Consider the following 19,964-nt stretch of genomic DNA (forward strand, 5'->3'; position numbering starts at 1 on the left):
TTTAAAGAACAAGCTCGCTAAGACGTGTGCTGGCACCAAGTTAAAATGGCCGGACGCCTTACCAATCGTGTTGCTGTCGATGAGAACAACCCCTCAAACTAAGACTGGGCTCTCTCCCTTTGAGGTGGTAATGGGGAGGCCTGCTAATATTTGGGGTATGCCAAAAAGTTGCTCGTTGCGGGATATAGAGAATGTGCTTATTTCAGATTACTGTAACCAGATTGACTAAAAATCTATTTTCAATTTATCACCAGGTGCAAGAGGCATTACCTGTACGATACGAGGGTCCTCGTCACAGTCTACGACCGGGGGACTGGATCCTCACGAAAGTTTGAGAGGTCGTCTTGCCTTGCACCTCGGTGGAGGGGTTCCTACCAGGTCCTGCTAGTCACTCAGACTGCTGTGCGGGTAGCGGGGCGTAAGAACTGGATCCACACGACACACACCAAACGGATCCCGCTGTGATGGTTTCTAATGTGCATTTCGCCTTCCGACCTATTTCCAAAATGGCCGCCACTTCTGCACTAGGAAATCGTCTACTCCACAGTCTAGTTGAGACTGATTCCAAGATGGCCACCACAGCGGTTACCATCGCTAGCGTACAATGCAGGCTAGTTGTTAATTCCCAGGAAGCCTTGCAACCTTCCACCATCACTTCCTGTTCACTCCCTTATAATCCAGCAACAACAGAAGGAAGATGCGTTGCTACTCTCTCAGGAGCCGGCACACGCTTCGTAAGTTCGCCTCACTAGGATTACAAGGACATTTCCTCTCAACCATTTTTTGTCTACTTTACTCACCTTCTTGTTCTCCATTCCTCCCTTTTATTTCAGAAGGCTTTACGGAACCTTTCATTTTCATTTCCGGCATTTCCGGGATCGATTCTGCTTCTAAGCACGCTTAGACCCGGAATCTCCTCCATACCTCCCTCCAGGGAGTCTCTAGGTACTAATCTACTTTTCATCTTACTTCTTCAATCACTCCCGGCTATCGGACTTCTGTTTCTAACTCCTCACCCTTCCTTTATAGCAATACCTTGTTGGGAACCTCCAGATTTTCCTCATCCACTCAGGCTGGCTCAAAAGGACTTGGAAGTAAAAGGGTAGGCTTTCTCCTAGTTCATCCTACTCTTATAGAACTAGATACATCCACCCTAAATCTTACGGGTCTTTTCTTTCCCTCATCATAGTGCCCTCTTACTTTTGCAACAGAACAGAGATTCCTTACCTCTCCACTCTCTTCATGTCAAGTACATGGTAAGCTCTTAGAACCCTCTATAGGAACTTCTCCTTTCCTTACTTTCAGGAATAACTGTGTTCATTTTTACCCACTATATTTAGCTCAGTTTCAAAGGCCTCTCGTCTAAAACAGCCAGAAAGAATACCCACACCAGCTCTCACCGGGTCTCCACAGGAAGACAACGCCCACCAGCAGCTCTTCCAGGGTTTTATCCCCCACAAGGGTTTCCCTCAGAGTTTCACGAAGGACAAGCTTTTGTAGGTCCTTTGAGGAGTTCTCAGGGGGATTTCTCCTATTCTTCGAAGATCCACCAGGGTTTCTTCAGACATCTGTTCACCATATAAATCCCCAGGTAGGTGGTTTTTTGTTTCTTCCCAGTGTATTTCGGAACAATTTTGTTGTCTTTACAAAACAGTTAACAGTTAGCAACGCCTGTGTTATCTTTTGTTCCTAGTACTCTGGGTAGAAACATAGGAATCACAAATCATGGATCAGCAACAGCAGCAACAAATTCAACAGCTGATTGCTGCTGTTCAATCCCTAACTACTGAAGTACAGCAGTTAAAGCATGAGAATGCCTCCTTAAGACAGCTCCAACAGCAAACGGCCCAACAGGCTGCAGCCCCTCGTATCCCACACTGCTCAGACGTTCCTCCAGGACCCTTACTAGGAGGACAGTTTGATGGTAACCCGCATAAGGTTAAGGAGTTCTTGGACTCCTGCTCTGTGCAATTTGCCTTTAAAGCAGCTTATTTTCATACTGATAGAGATCGTGTGGGATATATGGTCTCACAAATGACTGGACCATCATTGGCTTGGGCAACACCTTTAGTCACAATCAATAACCCTATTTTAGACTCTCATACAGCATTTTGCAATAGCACCCGTACCATGTTTGGCCGCCAAAAGATTGGTGTAGCGTCACAAGAACACCTCCTTGACCTAAAACAAGGAAGTTTAGATATTTTGGCTTACATAACCAAATTCAAACAGATGGCAAGCGAAACCACTTGGTCAGATGACGCTCAGGTCACACTCTTCAGAAGAGGTTTATCTGAAGACCTCAAAGACGAGGTGTCTCGGGTCCCTCGCCCCTCTACACTAACTGAATTCATCGCACTGGTAATGCAAATAGATTACCGTATGAAGGAAAGAGTAATGGAGAGAAAAAAGGGAAGGAATACATGAACTACGTTCTCTCCTTCTTCTTCTCGTCCTCAGTCCAATGATGAACCGATGCAATTGGGTTCAACAGCTCGAGGCCCCTTGACTCCCGAAGAGAGAAACCGGAGGAGGACCTTGGGTCTTTGTATGTACTGTGGTTCAAATAACCACACGGTACAAGATTGCCCAATTACACCACCTCGGCGTTCGGGAAACGCCAGCTCCCGGCCGTAAGGGGAACCACGGTATGGGAACCAACACCTAAACAGGGTTCCTCACAAACCTCTTACTCCTCTTTCTGTACTAGTCAGACCGATTCTCATATGGTGGTACTCTTGGTCTCTTTCTCCTTCGGTGATCGTCTACTACAGAACATACCGGCACTAGTGGACAGTGGAGCGGCCGGAAATTTCATTGATGATCAATGGGCCATCTCACACAGAATTCCCAGGTCCACTAAGGTAGAACCTATTCCAGTGGAAAGTGTGGATAGTAGCCCTTTGGTTTCCGGACCCATCAAAGATCAAACTAATCCAATCTTGATGAACATCTCTGGTCATCAAGAGATTCTCACGGATATCATTCGGGCAGCCCATCATCCAGTAATTCTAGGATTACCGTGGTTAAGGAAACACAACCCGTTCATTAACTGGACAGCTGGATCTTTCTTTCTGGGGTCTGAATACTGCATAACCCATTGTGTCAAAAATCAGCAAAAGGTGATGGTTGACTCTGCTCCAGTTCCCTTGAATCACCAGTGGGTAACCTCCCTTAACCATGTATCTGGGCTTCCAGAACGCTATCATAAATTCCAGGAAGTTTTTTCTGTCTCAGAATACACTCAACTTTCCCCTCACCGTAGGGATGACTGCTCTATAGAGCTGGTTCCTGACCAGCCATTACCATTTGGGCGAATGTATATCTTATCTGAAAACGAAAAGGAGGTCCTACGTGAGTATCTTCGAACCCATCTTAAGAATGGACTGATCACCGAATCCACTTCACCTGCGGCTGCCTCTTTGTTTTTTGTTTCCAAAAGAAACTCTACGGAACTCCGCCCGTGCATAGATTTCCGTGGGCTGAATAAAATCACAGTTCCTGACAAATACCCTATGCCATTAATACCAGACATTCTTGAAGCAGTCAAAGGGGCCAACATTTACACCAAATTGGATCTCAAGGGAGCGTATCATCTTATTCGAATAAAACCGGGTGACGAATGGAAGACAGCATTTAGAACTCCGTTTGGACATTTTCAATACAGAGTGATGCCTTTTGGATTGTCCAACGCCCCGGCTATTTTCCAAAGGTTTATGGATCACATCTTTGCAGATCTGCTACTTCATAATATGGTCGTATATTTAGTTGATATTTTGATATTCTCTTTCAATATCCAAGAACATCAGAAACATGTTGAAGAGGTGTTACGGCGGCTCCAACAAAACCATTTGTATTGTAAGATAGAGAAATGCTCCTTCCATCAAACTCAGGTTACCTACCTAGGATATGTTCTTTCGGCCGAAGGAATAGCAATGGACCCTGAAAAGGTGTCTGCTGTCCAAAACTGGCCCACTCCCTCTTCCGGCTAGGACATGCAACGCTTTGTTGGATTCGCTAATTTCTATCGAAGGTTTATTCCCGAATTCTCAAGACTTACTTAACCTTTGACGAATCTACTAAAAAAGGGAAAAAAGTTTTTATGGTCTCCGATCACAGACCAAGCATTCAATAAACTTAAGGAATTGTTTACCTCAGCTCCTATCCTGTTAACACCTGATCAATCCCGCAGGTTTATTATTGAAACCGATGCCTCACAGTACGCTTTAGGAGCAGTTCTACTTCAACTAGACGATTCTAATCAAGAACGCCCTGTAGCATATCTATCCAAGACACTTGCTCCTGCCGAACTAAACTATACTGTTCTAGAAAAAGAACTCTTAGCCATCAAGCGAGCCTTTGAGGAGTGGCGTCATTTACTCTTAGATATGATATGATATGATATGATATGGTATTTGTAACGCGCCTATACACATGTGTTTCAAGGCGCGACGAGGCAGGGAGGGGGGGGACAAGGGGAGACAGACAACGATCTTACTAGGCCAGGTGTCATTCAGATCGCGCAAGTGCAGGGGTGGGGGAGGGGGAAAAGTGCAAGGGGAAGGGGAGGGGGGGAAGTGTAGTACAAGGTAAGTGGCGTAACGTAATAAATAAATAAATAGGGCCAGCTGGTGGCAAGTGTGAGGTAAGTGCAGAACAAGTGCTGGGGGGGGGGCTGTAGGGATACAGAGACAGTCCCGCAGTGCAAAGGGGTTCCAGGGCATCAGTGCAAGTGGAGAGTGGCAGGGCCCAGGGCCGAGGCCGTTTAGAGTGGTCCAGTTGCAGGATCAGTGCAGTTTCAGTGAGGAATTAAATTAGCTGTTCAGCAGGGGAGAGGGAGAGAGAAAGCAGAAGCAAAGAGGAAGGTTTTGAGGTGCTTCCGGAACTGGAGATGGTTCTCCTCAAGTTTCAGGGAGGCAGGAAAGCTGTTCCAGAGGGAGGCCCCTGCCGCGGAGAGAGATCTACCCCCAGCTCGTTGCTTCGAGAAGCGGCTAACCCTGAGGGAATTGGAGGCGGATGAGCGAAGGGCTCGGGAAGGAAGATATTTGGGAAGAGAGAGTTGAAGGTATTTAGGACCCAGGCCCCAGAAGGCCTTGTGGACAATGCAGAGGGTTTTGAACTTTATCCTCGCAGCCACTGGGAGCCAGTGTAGAGATTTCAGTCCTGGAGAGATACGGTCCCTGGGCTTGAGGCCAAGGACAAGTCTCGCAGTTCTGTTCTGGATGAGTTGCAGAGGGCAGAGAGTGGAGGCAGGCAGATTAAGATAGAGGCTGTTACAGTAGTCCAGCTTCGAGAGAACCAGGGCTCGGGAGACAGTGAGCTTCTGGGGGAAGGAGAGGAAGGGAAGAATACCTCTGAGGAGGTGCAGCTGGTAGTGTGACCTCTTGGCGACGTCAGAAATATGAGGAGAGAAGGAGAGTGTGGAGTCGAAGATGACCCCAAGGTTTTTTGCCTTGCAGGTAGGAGCAGGGAGGGGGCCAAGGGAGGCAGGCCAGAGAGCTACAGGGAAGGAGGGAGTGGGAGTACCGATGAGTAGGATCTCAGTCTTACTGGCATTAAGGCAGATGTCATTGGCGGCACACCATTCTTGGATAGCAGACAGACAGTCAGAGATGAGGGAAGGAGAGGGGGAGGCTGAGGGTAGCCTGAAGATGAGTTGGGTATCGTCCGCATAGCACTGGAAATTAGGGCAGAGAGCGGCGATGCGGTGGGCAAGGAGTGCCAGATACTGGTTGAACAGCCAGGGAGAGAGATTAGATCCCTGGGGGACACCACAGGTGGAGAAAAAGATGTTGGAGAGGAAGGACCCCAGTTGGACCTGGGAGGGTCGATTTGAAAGGAAAGAGGTCAACCACGCCAGAGCCTGACCAGTGATACCCAGGTTTTCCCGGAGATGGTTGAGCAGGATGGCATGGTTGACAGTGTCAAAGGCAGAGGAGAGATCGAGCAGAATGAGAGCACACGGAGTGTTGGAATCGAGGTTCAAGAGCAGGTCTTCACGGATGTTCAGGAGAGCAGTTTCCGTGCTTCTGGCAGCTCTGAAGCCAGATTGATGGTCATGAAGACTACCAACAGATTCAGCATGGAGGTTAAGCTGGGAGATGGCCAGTTTCTCCAGGAAACCAGACATCCTGTTGAAGTCAGGACAGATCATCACAACCTCCGGATTCTGCAGTACGCACAAACCTGTAATAGCCGCCAGGCTCGCTGGGCTCATTTCTTCTCTCCATACAGGATCACTTTCTCATTTATTCCCGGAAGGGATAATTCGAAGGCGGATGCTCTTTCACGGAAAGAACACCTTCCCAACAAACTTTTCAAGACAGAACTCATCTTTCCCCTGATGGCTTCAGGTTTACAAACCACATCAGATTTTTTGTCACGACTTAAGGTCCAATCTAGGCACATTACCAAGGACCAACTGTCACTTACCGATAAAACGGCTTTGATCAAGGAAGACAATTGTTATTTTCATGGAAATAAGGCATTAATTCCCACTCGACCACTCCAGAAAGAAGTCTTGGACATGTGTCACTCTTCACAGATAGCTGGACACCGTGGAGTCCTGTCAACTCTGGAATTGATCTCACGTTTTTTCTGGTGGCCTACGTTCCGGAAGGATGTCAAGGAATACATTAGGTCCTGCCCCGTCTGCCTACAAACCAAGGTTCCTCGAAAAGCACCTCTTGGGGAATTGGTAAAGATGCCATTACCCTCTCGCCCTTGGCAGATAATATCAACGGATTTTATTGTTGATCTTCCACCTTCAGGGGGTTGTTCCACTATAATGGTAACCATCGATACCCTTACCAAAATGGCTCACTTCACTCCTCTGATAGGAGTACCATTGGCAGCACGAATGGCCCACATCTTTATCAGTAACATCTTCACCTTACATGGTTTACCCGAGACTATCATCTCTGACAGGGGTTCACAGTATACCTCACGATATTGGAAGCTTGTCTGTTCACACCTCGGTATTTCTCGGGCTCTCAGTTCAGGCTATCACCCTCAATCGAATGGCCAGACTGAGAGACTCAATCAAACATTGGAAGGATATCTCCAGAGCTATGTTTCTGCAGCCCAAGATAACTGGAAGGAACTCCTGCCCATGGCCGAATTCACATACAATAACTCATACCATTCTGCCATTAACACAACTCCTTTTCATTGTACATATGGATTCAATCCCACTTCTTTCCCGATAATGAAAAGATCCGAAACCAAATTTCCAGATGTGGACTCTCTAATGCTCCAGATATGTCACGGACATAGCTCCGCCTTGACCGCATTACAAAATTCACAAGTCAAAAGGAAACATTTTGCAGATCGCCACAGAACCCCAGCACCAGTGATCAAGAAAGGGGACTGGGTTTGGCTATCCTCTAGATTTCTCCCTCGCCATTTAGTACCATCTAAGCTTTCTCCTCGATTTTTTGGACCTTTTCAGGTTATTTCAACGATTGGTACCGCAGCTTTTAAACTCCGACTCCCGACCTCCTGGTCCCGGATTCATCCTGTTTTTCACATATCACAATTGAAACCAGACAATCGAAGTATTTTTCACCCTGTGGTCTCGATTCGTCCTCCACCAGAGATGTGTGAAACCAGACCAGAATACGAAGTCAAAGAAATTTGTGGCTCTCGGTACCATCGGGGTCGGTTACAGTATCTTGTGGACTGGAAGGGGTATTCTCCTGCCGACCGCACATGGGAACCTGAGACTGAGATTCATGCTCCCCGTCTTATTAAGAAATTTCACCTCAAACACCTGTCTAAACCGGGAGGAAGCAGGTCTAAAAAGGGGCATACTGTGATGGTTTCTAATGTGCATTTCGCCTTCCGACCTATTCCCAACATGGCCGCCACTTCTGCACTAGGAAATCGTCTACTCCACAGTCTAGTTGAGACTGATTCCAAGATGGCCGCCACAGCAGTTACCATCGCTAGCGTACAATGCAGGCTAGTTGTTAATTCCCAGGAAGCCTTGCAACCTTCCACCATCACTTCCTGTTCACTCCCTTATAATCCAGCAACAACAGAAGGAAGATGCGTTGCTACTCTCTCAGGAGCCGGCACACGCTTCGTAACTTCGCCTCACTAGGATTACGAAGACATTTCCTCTCAACCATTTTTTGTCTACTTTACTCACCTTCTTGTTCTTTATTCCTCCCTTTTATTTCAGAAGGCTTTACGGAACCTTTCATTTTCATTTCCGGCATTTCCGGGATCGATTCTGCTTCTAAGCACGCTTAGACCCGGAATCTCCTCCATACCTCCCTCCAGGGAGTCTCTAGGTACTAATCTACTTTTCATCTTACTTCTTCAATCACTCCCGGCTATCGGACTTCTGTTTCTAACTCCTCACCCTTCCTTTATAGCAATACCTTGTTGGGAACCTCCAGATTTTCCTCATCCACTCAGGCTGGCTCAAAAGGACTTGGAAGTAAAAGGGTAGGCTTTCTCCTGGTTCATCCTACTCTTATAGAACTAGATACATCCACCCTAAATCTTACGGGTCTTTTCTTTCCCTCATCATAGTGCCCTCTTACTTTTGCAACACGACGAAGATTCCTTACCTCTCCGCTCTTTTCATGTCTAGCATATGGTAAGCTCTTAGAACCCTCTATAGGAACTTCTCCTTTCCTTACTTTCAGGAATAACTGTGTTCATTTTTACCCACTATATTTAGCTCAGTTTCAAAGGCCTCTCGTCTAAAACAGCCAGAAAGAATACCCAGACCAGCTCTCACCGGGTCTCCACAGGAAGACAACGCCCACCAGCAGCTCTTCCAGGGTTTTATCCCCCACAAGGGTTTCCCTCAGAGTTTCACGAAGGACAAGCTTTTGCAGGTCCTTTGAGGAGTTCTCAGGGGGATTTCTCCTATTCTTCGAAGATCCACCAGGGTTTCTTCAGACATCTGTTCACCATATAAATCCCCAGGTAGGTGGTTTTTTGTTTCTTCCCAGTGTATTTCGGAACAACTTTGTTGTCTTTACAAAACAGTTAACACCCGCAGCCCGTGCCATACGATACAGAAGACACAGAATCCCTTTCCAATGCTGTAACCAATGTGCCTGAAACAGCAACAGCCGACAAGAGAGTATCGGAGACCGTTCCAGTATTCGTAAGGCCAGGTAAAACGGCTATCTTGTCTCCGCACTCTCCAACAGTGGTACTTCCGGATCAATCATTTTCTGATCCCATTTCCGTTCACTCGCCACCTCCAGTGGGAAGTGACGACATACTTTTCTCTGACCCTTCAGCACCGGAAATTGTGAAATATAATTTACGTCCAAGGAGATAGACGTACGGCACGGTTTAACTGTGCGATCGAGAAAATCATTTGAGGGCTTGCCTTTTGGCCCGACTGTACGAAAGCATTCTTTTGGCTAAGGGTTGTGGGAAAGACATTAAGAAGACATGCGACTGGAGTCACCAGCAAACGAACAATTGGTGTTTTTTCGATTGAAGACTACAATGCCTGCACCCGCTACCGCTCGCACTAAATATGTGGCTAGCAGAGACAATGAACAAGCGTGTAGGGGGACCCCGAAAATGTATTGTTGCCTTTTAGTAATAATAACTGGGTTTGTAGTAACTATTGGTTTTGGGTTATGGAATCTGGAGGAAGCATATCGCTAGAGGACTTTTTACCTGTTGAAAATGTATCTGTTTTCCCCACTCCTTCTGTGCAATAGCATACCTTGTCGCCTAGAGATTCTTCGCTTAGACAGAACTATCAGAATAATACTCTTTTGTTAATAATGAATGCCACTCATGCAATTTTGAATAGAACCAACTGCTGGATCTGCTCACATCTACCGCAACATGGGGATAAGGGGCTAGGTTGGTATATTCATCCTTTACCTTTGACAACTGCTTGTTATGCTTCTCATAGAGCACTATTCTTTGGCCGATGGAATGATAGCATCTCAGGGAACTTTCATGGTACAAATTTGAATAGTTTTGAAAAACGTGTTTTGATGCCCCTGGGATGCTCACTTTTTGCAAATAGGAGTAAGCCAAACGTTGCTTCTGTTAGGCCCTCTGATAGATTGTCTCGTCCTTTTCAGTCTTTGATCTCTTTCAAAATGGCTCCTATAGGCAATAAGGATGCCACGCCTCCATCTTATTCTGTTAACCATAGCCCCGATTCAGTATCCTTCTGCATACAGAGGAATGGAACACGGTCAATGGGTAATTTTAGAAAATGCACCAACATTGCGAATTTGACTAGTGAGAACAGACCTCTGTACGTAGGTGAACCTGTCTATTTCGTTTGTGGTAATGTGGCATTTCCATGGTTGCCCAGGGATTGGCAAGGAACCTGCTATTTAGGGATTCTATTACCTGGGGTATTTATTGCCAGTACGGCAGAAATTTCTAAGACTCGTCCACAACGAGGTGTGAAAGGGGATACTCCAGCGCAAACTCTAGGAGACATTATGAAATCCTTTGTGCCATTTTTTGGGCAAATTACGAATTCAGAAGATATCAGGGGACTAGCGAGAGTACTGGAGAGAACCATCAACCGGACCACTGGCATACTCTATAATATGACGTTAGAACAGAAAGTGATAAGATTAGTAGCTCTTCAGAACCGGATGGCATTAGATGTCATTCTGGCAGAGCGTGGAGGAGTATGTAAATTAGTGGGGTCCGCTTGCTGCGTTTACGTACCACTATGTGGGCTATCCTTCGGGTGTTATTATGCATCTGTCTACTCCTTATGAAGGCTGACTGGTCAGGGTCAATCAATCGGGGGAGACGGTGTTCTAAGCGATTTGCTAGGGTTTTGGTCAAAATTTGTGCATCTGTTTTAATGAGGGCTATTGACCTGTATGAGCCACACAAGGTAGGTTCCTTCCCAGCTTTGGGCGGTAGTATAACTTTCCCTTCGTTCATTGATGGCGTGATCCCTCCCCCCTGTCCCATTTCATCGAAAAGCATGAATAGATGGGGTATTAAGGTTTCCCGAAATTCCCTATAGAATTCTGTCGTAAAGTTGTCTGGCCCTGGGGCTTTATTAGTTGGGAGTTTATTTTTTAATTTGTTTATTTAAACCTTTAAAAACAGAAGTGAAAGGAACAAAACATTGTTGTCATTTCATTGTCACAATTATTCATTGTGTGTTTATGATTACAGTTATTTCTCGTTTGCGGTTCATGAGTCATTCCTACATTTGTGGCTGCATGCTTCACTAGTCAACGCATGTCTTTGCCAAAAGCTCTTTTAAGTCTTTCAAATACAGTGCTAATGCAAAAATCAGCTTTCTGTCAGTCCCATCAAACATTGATTGCCACCAATCATCTTCACTCGCCGTTCTTTGTTTGAGAATTACGGGACCTAAGATCCTAGTTCTTAGGGTTCTTAAGTTCAGGCAGAACAGCGTTAAATGTTTAACGTTTCATTATTTAAAGTGCAAAATCTGAATGTTAGATTTATTTTGTCATATTTAGGCCATGTGCTTATTCATCCTTTTGTCTTGAATGCATTTAATTGCAACTGCATGTATAAGGCTCTGTGGTGCGGACTGGGAAACAATGTGACATAGTTTGACATTTCACTGTGTGCTCTCGCCTCATGATGAGCTTCTTTCATGAGCCTGGAATTCCTTCTTAATTCGCCCGTCTGAATCCAATCTGATAGCCACAGTTTTGTTTTTGCCAGTTCTGGGTTCTCATGTAATGTTGTTAAATCAATACCAGTCTCTTCTAGTATTTTGAGGCATTGCACGTTCCATGTCGATAGTATTGAATTAGGATTCCCACCTCCAGAGTTGTGTAGTATTCGAAACTGAGGTAAAGGATTGCTCAGCGTTGTCTTCCGAAAAAAAAGGTTTAATAAGTTCCAACACACACTAGCATTGATCGAAATAAAAAAGTTCATAGCGCAAACACACGGTCGAGGTTCCTTTAGGTAGTTGAAGAACCTTGACCCAGAATATGTTTTCCAAAGTCGACCAAAGCTTGTGTGGACATCCAAAGGCATTTTCCGCTCCAAAGATCAGTGTGGGAACAACCTTTTGTCGGTAAAACTTGATGACAGATTTTAGTGAGAATTTGCCATATTGTTTATTTAGGGCACTTGCTTGGCTAGCCAAAGAGCTACACTTACTTTTTACTGTTACCACCCATGGTGTGTCGTTGATCTTAGCACTGACCATCATCCTCATCCTTGGATTTTGGAAGCACATTATTTAACTTTTTTTTTGGTTGCTGACAAGGCTGTTGTTTTTGACGTATGCGTCAACTACATCCAATTTACGTTGAAGTCCAATTGGAGTCATATTGAGTAGAATTAGGTTGTCTACATACATCAGCCAGCTCACATGACAGCCATTGAGTTTTGGTGAAAAGGAATGTGCATCGTCAATTGCAGGGGCCTACGTCTGAAGAGGGCAAACTTGTTTTACTCCCTTGTAGGTGTCAATTGGTGTTGATAGAGTCCACTTAGAATCCATCCGAATTTTGATGCTATTATCGGTGTGGAGTTCTTTGATGGCTGCCAATAAGCAAGGAGGGCAATCCCAACTCCTCAGTTTTCTCCAGAGTTTAGATCGATCAATACTATCAAAAGCGTGTGAGAAGTCTACGAACGCCAAATAGATTTCATCTTGGGTTCGTAGTGCTTCCATTTTGAAGAGGTTTAGAATTAGGAGATTGAGAAAACATCCCACACCCTTCACAAACCCAGTTTGTCTGATGTCAATGTGGTTGGTTTCTGTGGACCATTTTAGGAGTTTTTGTTGAAGGAGTGTTGCGTATACTTTACCCAAGACGTCTAACAATGCTATCAGCCGTTAATCCTTAGGATTGGATCTATTTCCTTTTTTGAAGATCGGCACGACAAAATCAGTTTTCCAGGATCTTGGGGTTGCGCGTGCTCAATAGACTTGCCTTTTTAATGGTACTTAAGATGTCATCTTTTTCGAATACCAAGTCCCAGTGTGTAAGAAAGGGTAGGTTTAAGGCATCCGTCTCACTTGTGTTACTGAAAAGTTCAATATACAAGGCAATCTAAGCGGCTTCCGAGACCGTGTTTGTCTGTAGTGCAGCTTGTGAAGCGCATTTGTTGTTGATAAGTTTCCAAAACTCAGAGGAATTTTGATTTCTCAGTTTTGATAACATTAGTTATGCATCCTTTTGTTGCATAACCGCTTTATGAGCTATGATCCAATTTTTGTATTTCTGTTTGACTGTTTATTTGTTGCCAGGAAGATTATTGGATTGTCGTGTGAGGTGTTTCTTATTTCACTCTGCATTAGCCGTTTATGCTTAAAAATGTCCAGATCAATTTGTGTTTTGGCACAAAGCTGGAGTGTTTCAAGCCTTGTTTTTTCTCCATGAATTGACATAGCAAATGTTGGTATTCCATCTCATCGTCTGCGTTGAGGTATTTTCGAGTTATGTCATTCACTGCCTCATTCGTGAGTTTTAGTCTTATTCGGCAGGAGTCGACCAGCACCTCGTGTTTCCATTCAAGTTTACCATTATCGCCTGGAAAAGATAAGATAACTTTAATTTCACCATGTCATGGTCACTGGAGGTCATGGGTATAACTTCTAGACTATCCACCATGACATGCAAGGCTTCAGAGACAAAGATGTAGTCAAGAATTGATCTTTGATCTGCTCTTCTCATGTTGGGTTTGCTGGAATATCGCCAACTGTATTGCCGTTTAGCATGAATATCTTTCTGAGGTCCATCTCAAGACACCACTGAGATGCTAGCTGTCCTTTATCAAGCCTGTTCATGATTTCTGTGTTTCCCGCTTCATCACAATTGTTATTGAAATCACCACAAATGATTATGTTAGGCAAGTTATTTTCTTCTAATAATATGTCCAGAACCGCAGTGACTTGGTCTATGAATAGAAAAGTTCCTGTTGCAATGTGATTCCAGTATAGATTGATGATATATAGCAGTTCCAATTCACCACTGGAGTTTTTTGATCTCGTAACAGTTGTTACTTGATTGAATGCGGAGATGTTCCAGACTTGACAATGCTGAGCCCAGAGGATTTCTTAACTAGGGATAAGTGCTTGTGAGTGCTTGTGGCCCCCGACCTCGATTTTGGCCTGCAGACCCCCCTTCCCACCGCATCCCGCATCCCTCCCCGAGCGTGTCCCTGCTCCCTCCCGCCTCCCAACCCGCCCACCACCCGTGATTGGTTACTGGGCTTCCGGGCCCAGGGTCTAGCGACCCGCGCTGCAGGCGCCCACTGCCTCCTAAAAAATCCTCGGCAGGTGAGTGCATTTTGGCCTGCAGATCCCCCCCCCTTCCCACCGCATCCCGCATCCTTCCCCGAGCGTGTCCCTGCTCCCTCCCGCCTCCCAACCCGCCCACCGCCCGTGAAGGCGCCCACTGCCTTTCACCAACCAAAGCCCGCCTCTCCTCTCCCAGCACCGTTCTCATTGGTCCCTCCAGCCTTTATCACCGGTCCCCCCAGGGCAGCCCTCTGCCCGGCAGCCCCCAGCGGCTAAGGGCCCCGAGGCCAAGGGCGACTCCAACAGCGGCGACTCCAGGAAGTGTCAGCAGGTGTCTGCAGGGGAAGCCACCCCAGTGGTCAGCCGTCAACCAGCGACTACAAGGACCAGTAAGGTAGGAGGGCCGGGGTTGGGAGAGGTACAGCTTTACACCAGATACCTAACCTCGTTGCCCCAAACTGCATTTGATAGAAGGGCCGCCGTGCCCAACTTGCATTGTCTGTTCTCCAAACTGCATTGATAGAAGGGCCGCCGTGCCCATATTGCATTGTCTGTTCTCCACACTGCATTGATAGGCTTTTCTCCCACTATACAGGTGTCTCAAAGTTAGCAGGGCCACCGTGCCCAAATTGCATTGTCTGTTCTCCAAACTGCATTGATAGAAGGGCCGCCGTGCCCAAATTGCATAGTCTGTTCTCCAAACTGCATTGATAGAAGGGCCGCCTTGCCCATATTGCATTGTCTGTTCTCCAAACTGCATTGATAGAAGGGCCGCCGTGCCCATATTGCATTGTCTGTTCTCCAAACTGCATTGATAGAAGGGCTGCATTGCCCAAATTGCTTCATCTGTTCTCCAAACTGCATTGACAGGCTTTTCTCCCACTATACAGGTGTCTCAAAGTTAGCAGGGCCACTGTGCCCAAATTGCATTATCTGTTCTCCAAACTGCACTGATAGGCTTTTCTCCCACTATACAGGTGTCTCAAACTTAGCAGGGCCACCGCGCCCAAATTGCATTGTCTGTTCTCCAAACTGCATTGATAGAAGGGCCGCCGTGCCCAAATTGCATTGTCTGTTCTCCAAACTGCACTGATAGAAGGGCCGCCGTGCCCAAATTGCATTGTCTGTTCTCCAAACTGCACTGATAGGCCACTCCCACACTATACAGGTGTCTAAAACCTAGCAGGGCCGCCGCGCCCAAATTGCATTGTCTGTTCTCCAAATTGCACTGATAGGCTTTTCTCCCACTATACAGGTGTCTCAAACTTAGCAGGGCCGCCGTGCCCAAAGTGTATTGTCTGTTCTCCAAACTGCATTGATAGGCCACTCCCACACTGTACAGGTGTCTCAAACCTAGCAGGGCCGCCGTGCCCAAACTGCATTGTCTGTTCTCCAAACTGCATTGATAGGCCTCTCTCCCACTATACAGGTGTCTCTCAAACGTAGCAGATAGAAGGCCGCCTTGCCCAAATTGCATTGTCTGTTCTCCAAGCTGCATTGATGGGCCTCTCTCCCACTTTACAGGTGTCTCTCAAACTTAGCAGATAGAAGGGCCGCCGTGCCCAAATTGCATTGTTTGTTCTCCAAACTGCATTGATAGGCCTCTCTCCCTCTATACAGTTGTCTCAAATTTAGCAGGGCCGCCGTGCCCAAAGTGTATTGTCTGTTCTCCAAACTGCACTGATAGGCCACTCCCACACTATACAGGTGTCTCAAACCTAGCAGGGCCACCGTGCCCAAATTGCATTGTCTGTTCTCCAAACTGCTCTGATAGGCTTTTCTCCCACTATACAGGCGTCTGAAACTTAGCAGGGCCACCGTGCCAAAATTACATTGTCTGTCCCCCAAACTGCATTGATAGGCCTCTCTCCCTCTATACAGTTGCCTCAAATTTAGCCGGGCCGCCGTGCCCAAAGTGTATTGTCTGTTCTCCAAACTGCACTGATAGGCCACTCCCACACTATACAGGTGTCTCAAACCTAGCAGGGCCGCCGCGCCCAAACTGCATTGTCTATTCTCCAGACTGCTTTGACAGGCCTCTCTCCCACTATACAGGTGTCTGAAACCTAGCAGGGCCGCCGTGCCCAAATTTGCATTGTCGCTAAGGGAGACGGAGACTAAAGAGAGCCACTGTTAGAACCCAATTATATAACTATACAACCCTTAACTCCACCCTTACACCCCGACCAAGACAACAACTAGACTAAAACAACTCGGAATCGTACAATGTCGCGCAAACGACCCACCCAGAGGGAAAGAAGAGAAGAAAGAACAAACACCCCGAAACTTCAACTAAGAACCGCAACAACAGAACACACCCCCACAGACAGGTTCAAAGATCGGACCAACACTGAAAGAAGAGACAAATCCCTTTATCTAACTCCATACCTCACTGAGACCTACTCACCAGATCGAACCAACGCGACGCCAAAACCAACTACACTGAACAACCTACCAACATCACGAAGAAGGACAAACCCCACCAGATACAACAAGCACACAACTGAAGCAATAACACCATACATCACCAAAGCAAGAAGAACCCCCAACCCACAAGCATGTCCCCTGGAAGACGAACCAGATGAAAACAAAAACCCTAGGCTAAACCTAGAAGTACTACTCGGGAACACCGACAACCTGAAACCTGCTCCTGAACAAGATCAGAAAACGACCCTAACAAAAAAAGGCAAACCAAGCTACACCTCTAAACTCCACTGCAATCTAATAAATGCAAGATCCATGTCAAAACACTCTACAGAGATCTTCGACCTACTCGACGACAACGGCATCGACATCCTCTTCATCACAGAAACTTAGCTGGACGACAACTACAAAATCACACTCCAAAGCTGCCTTCCAGCAAACTTTAAATGCCTTCAAATAAACAGGAAAAACAAAAAAGGAGGAGGCATCGCAATAGCATTTAAAGAGCAGCTGAAAATAAGAACAGACGAACCACTCAACATCCCCAACTGCGAGTCCATGGTCATACACCTAACAACTAGCCCAAAAACCAACATCACATTCATCCTGGTGTACAGACCCCCAACTTATGATGCATCCTTCGTCAACAACTTCATAGAAGCCACAACCAACATAGCCATCAACCACGAACACCTAATCATACTGGGGGATTTCAACATCTGGTTCTAAGACAGTCATGCCAACTCCCAAAACTCACTGATTGAACAACTCGCCACCATGAAACTACGACAACTAGTAAAAGAGGCAACTCACTCGGCAGGACACACCTTGGACGCAATATTCGCAGAGGAAAAACTCATCACCATGGCACCGCCGATACAAATACTGTGGAGTGACCATCCATCATCCCATTCGTAATCACTCTGCCTACTCAAGTCTACATCCAACCTCCCAAACTCACAGCCACCACAAAAAGAAACTGGAAAGACGTCAAAAAAGGCAACCTATTCGAACAACTGGAGTTAACCAAGCCCTCAACAACAGAACTAGACCTAGCTGACCTAGACAGGAAAGCAGAGATACTACACAAATGGATTGCAGATACAATCGACAAGATGGCCCCAGAAAAATTATTCACACCATCAAAAAAAAAGAGCAATGGCAAAATGGTTTACCCCACTACTAAGCACCATGAAAAAAGAAAACAAAAAGATGGAAACGGAATGGAGGAAAGATTACAATCCAGACAAAAAAACAATGTTCCAGAAGCACATTCGCGCATACAAGAAGGAAAGTCAAAAGGCAAAGAGAAGGCATTATGATGACAGAATCACAAATGCCACCAACACACAAAAAGTAATGTTCCGTATCATTAAAGAAATGAGAAACCCACCAGGCTGTGACAACACCCCAACCCCCTCGGAGAAACTATGCAACAACCTTGCAGACCACTTCAAAAAGAAAATCAATGACATCCGACAAACCATCCAACAGAGACCAACCAGCAGCGACTTACAACCAAACGAACCTAAATCAGAACCGCAGCACAAACTCAATAACTACCCTCAAATATCAGCAGAGGCATTCGCAATGCTGATAAAACACAGCAAGAAAGCGGGCTCACCGATGGATCCCTGCCCCCCGGACATCTACAAATCAATCTCAGACAAGGAACACCAGCAGAATACTTCAGAAACCTTCTAAATCTATCACTGGCAACAGGAACAGTACCAAGGATCTTCAAATCGGCTTACATCAAACGACTTCTGAAAAACACAAGCGGGGACGTAGATGACCTCTCCAACTACAGACCAATCTCCAACATCCCCTACCCGGCCAAACTCCTCGAAACCTACGTATACAAACTAACCCAAGAGTACGTTGAAGAACACCACCTGCTAGACCAAGCTCAAGTCGGCTTCAGACCCACAAGATGTACAGAAACAGCACTACTATCCATCTGGGATGACCTAAAAACAAACGCAGACTCCAACACAACATCTGCCCTTAGCCTGCTCGACCTCTCTGCAGCCTTCGACACAGTTAGCCATGACACCCTAACCAAAAGACTAGAAGACATAGGCATAACAGACACAGCGCTACGCTGGACTAAATCATTCATAGCAGACAGAACTGAAACCGTCTGGATCAAACCCTTCAAATCCACCCCACGAGTCAACGACTGTGGAGTACCACAAGGATCCTCACTATCTCCACTGTACTTCAACATCTACCAAACCCCAGTAATCAGAATCTTCAAGAAACACAACATCAAATGCTACAACTATGCAGACGACACTCAAATCATCTACAAGATCGAAGACACCCAAGCCGATCATTCAAACTTAACCGACTGTCTAAAAGAAGTCTTCAACTGGATGAATGCCAACAACCTGAAAATCAACCCAGGAAAAACCAAAATCATGATCATATCCAAAGACCAAGAGAAGGAAACCGCCATCCCGTGGCCAACGGAAATGTGATCTACACCATCACCATCTAAGGTAGTACAAAATCTGGGAGTCCTGATGGACAACACCCTAACCTTAGAACCGCAAATAAACGCAACAGTCAAGAAATGCTTCTTCCTCCTCCACACGGCAAGAAAAATACTACCTTTCCTCTCCTTCACACACAAAACACTCACCATCGTCGGCCTCATCATGTCAAGTATCGACTATGCAAACAGCCTCTACCTCGGTATACCGGAATACCTACTGAAGAAGCCACAACGGATCCAAAACACTGCAGCCAGACTACTCCTCAAACTATCCAGAAGAGACCACATCACCCCGGCCCTAAAAACACTACACTGGCTCCCAGTAAAACAGCGTATCATCTTCAAAACAATGTGCATAACGCACAGGGCAATCAGCGGACAAGGAGCAGAATTCCTACAAAAAAAAATAATCTACAAGCCAACGAGACCGCTCAGGTCAACCAACGAAATCCGACTGGAACAAAAACCTTACATCAAGAAGAAACTCGGAGGCACAGCTTTCTACCACGTAGCTGCGAAAACCTGGAACAACATCCCAAAAGTAATAAGGAACACCAAAGATCACCTTAAATTCAGAAAATTACTAAAAACCTGCCTCTTCAACACCGGAGACTAAAACCGAAACAACAATAAGACAAACAACTCATCAAAAAAGGACATTGACAAACCCCTAGAACCGACAGAAGTACCCTGGGCACCAGTAGGGCTGACGCTGGACACAGGGGTCCACCCGCGAGACCCAGAGAAACGGATACAACTACTCCAGCCAACCCTTACCATCCCCCACCGCCCGTACAGCCACAACTAGGTTCCACGAGGCTGTGGAAC

The 19,964-nt window shown here is 46.1% G+C and overlaps 1 protein-coding gene across 1 annotated transcript in view; it reads right to left on the reverse strand.

The window, feature by feature from the left end:
- PCMTD1 (protein-L-isoaspartate (D-aspartate) O-methyltransferase domain containing 1) overlaps positions 1-19,964 on the reverse strand; it is an 869,695-nt gene that overhangs the window by 651,872 nt on the left and 197,859 nt on the right. The gene's annotated exons all lie outside the window — the stretch shown is intronic.

This window comes from Ambystoma mexicanum, chromosome 5q (assembly GCF_040938575.1).
Source record: "Ambystoma mexicanum isolate Mex_15411 chromosome 5q, UKY_AmexF1_1, whole genome shotgun sequence".
Classification (NCBI taxonomy): domain Eukaryota; kingdom Metazoa; phylum Chordata; class Amphibia; order Caudata; family Ambystomatidae; genus Ambystoma; species Ambystoma mexicanum.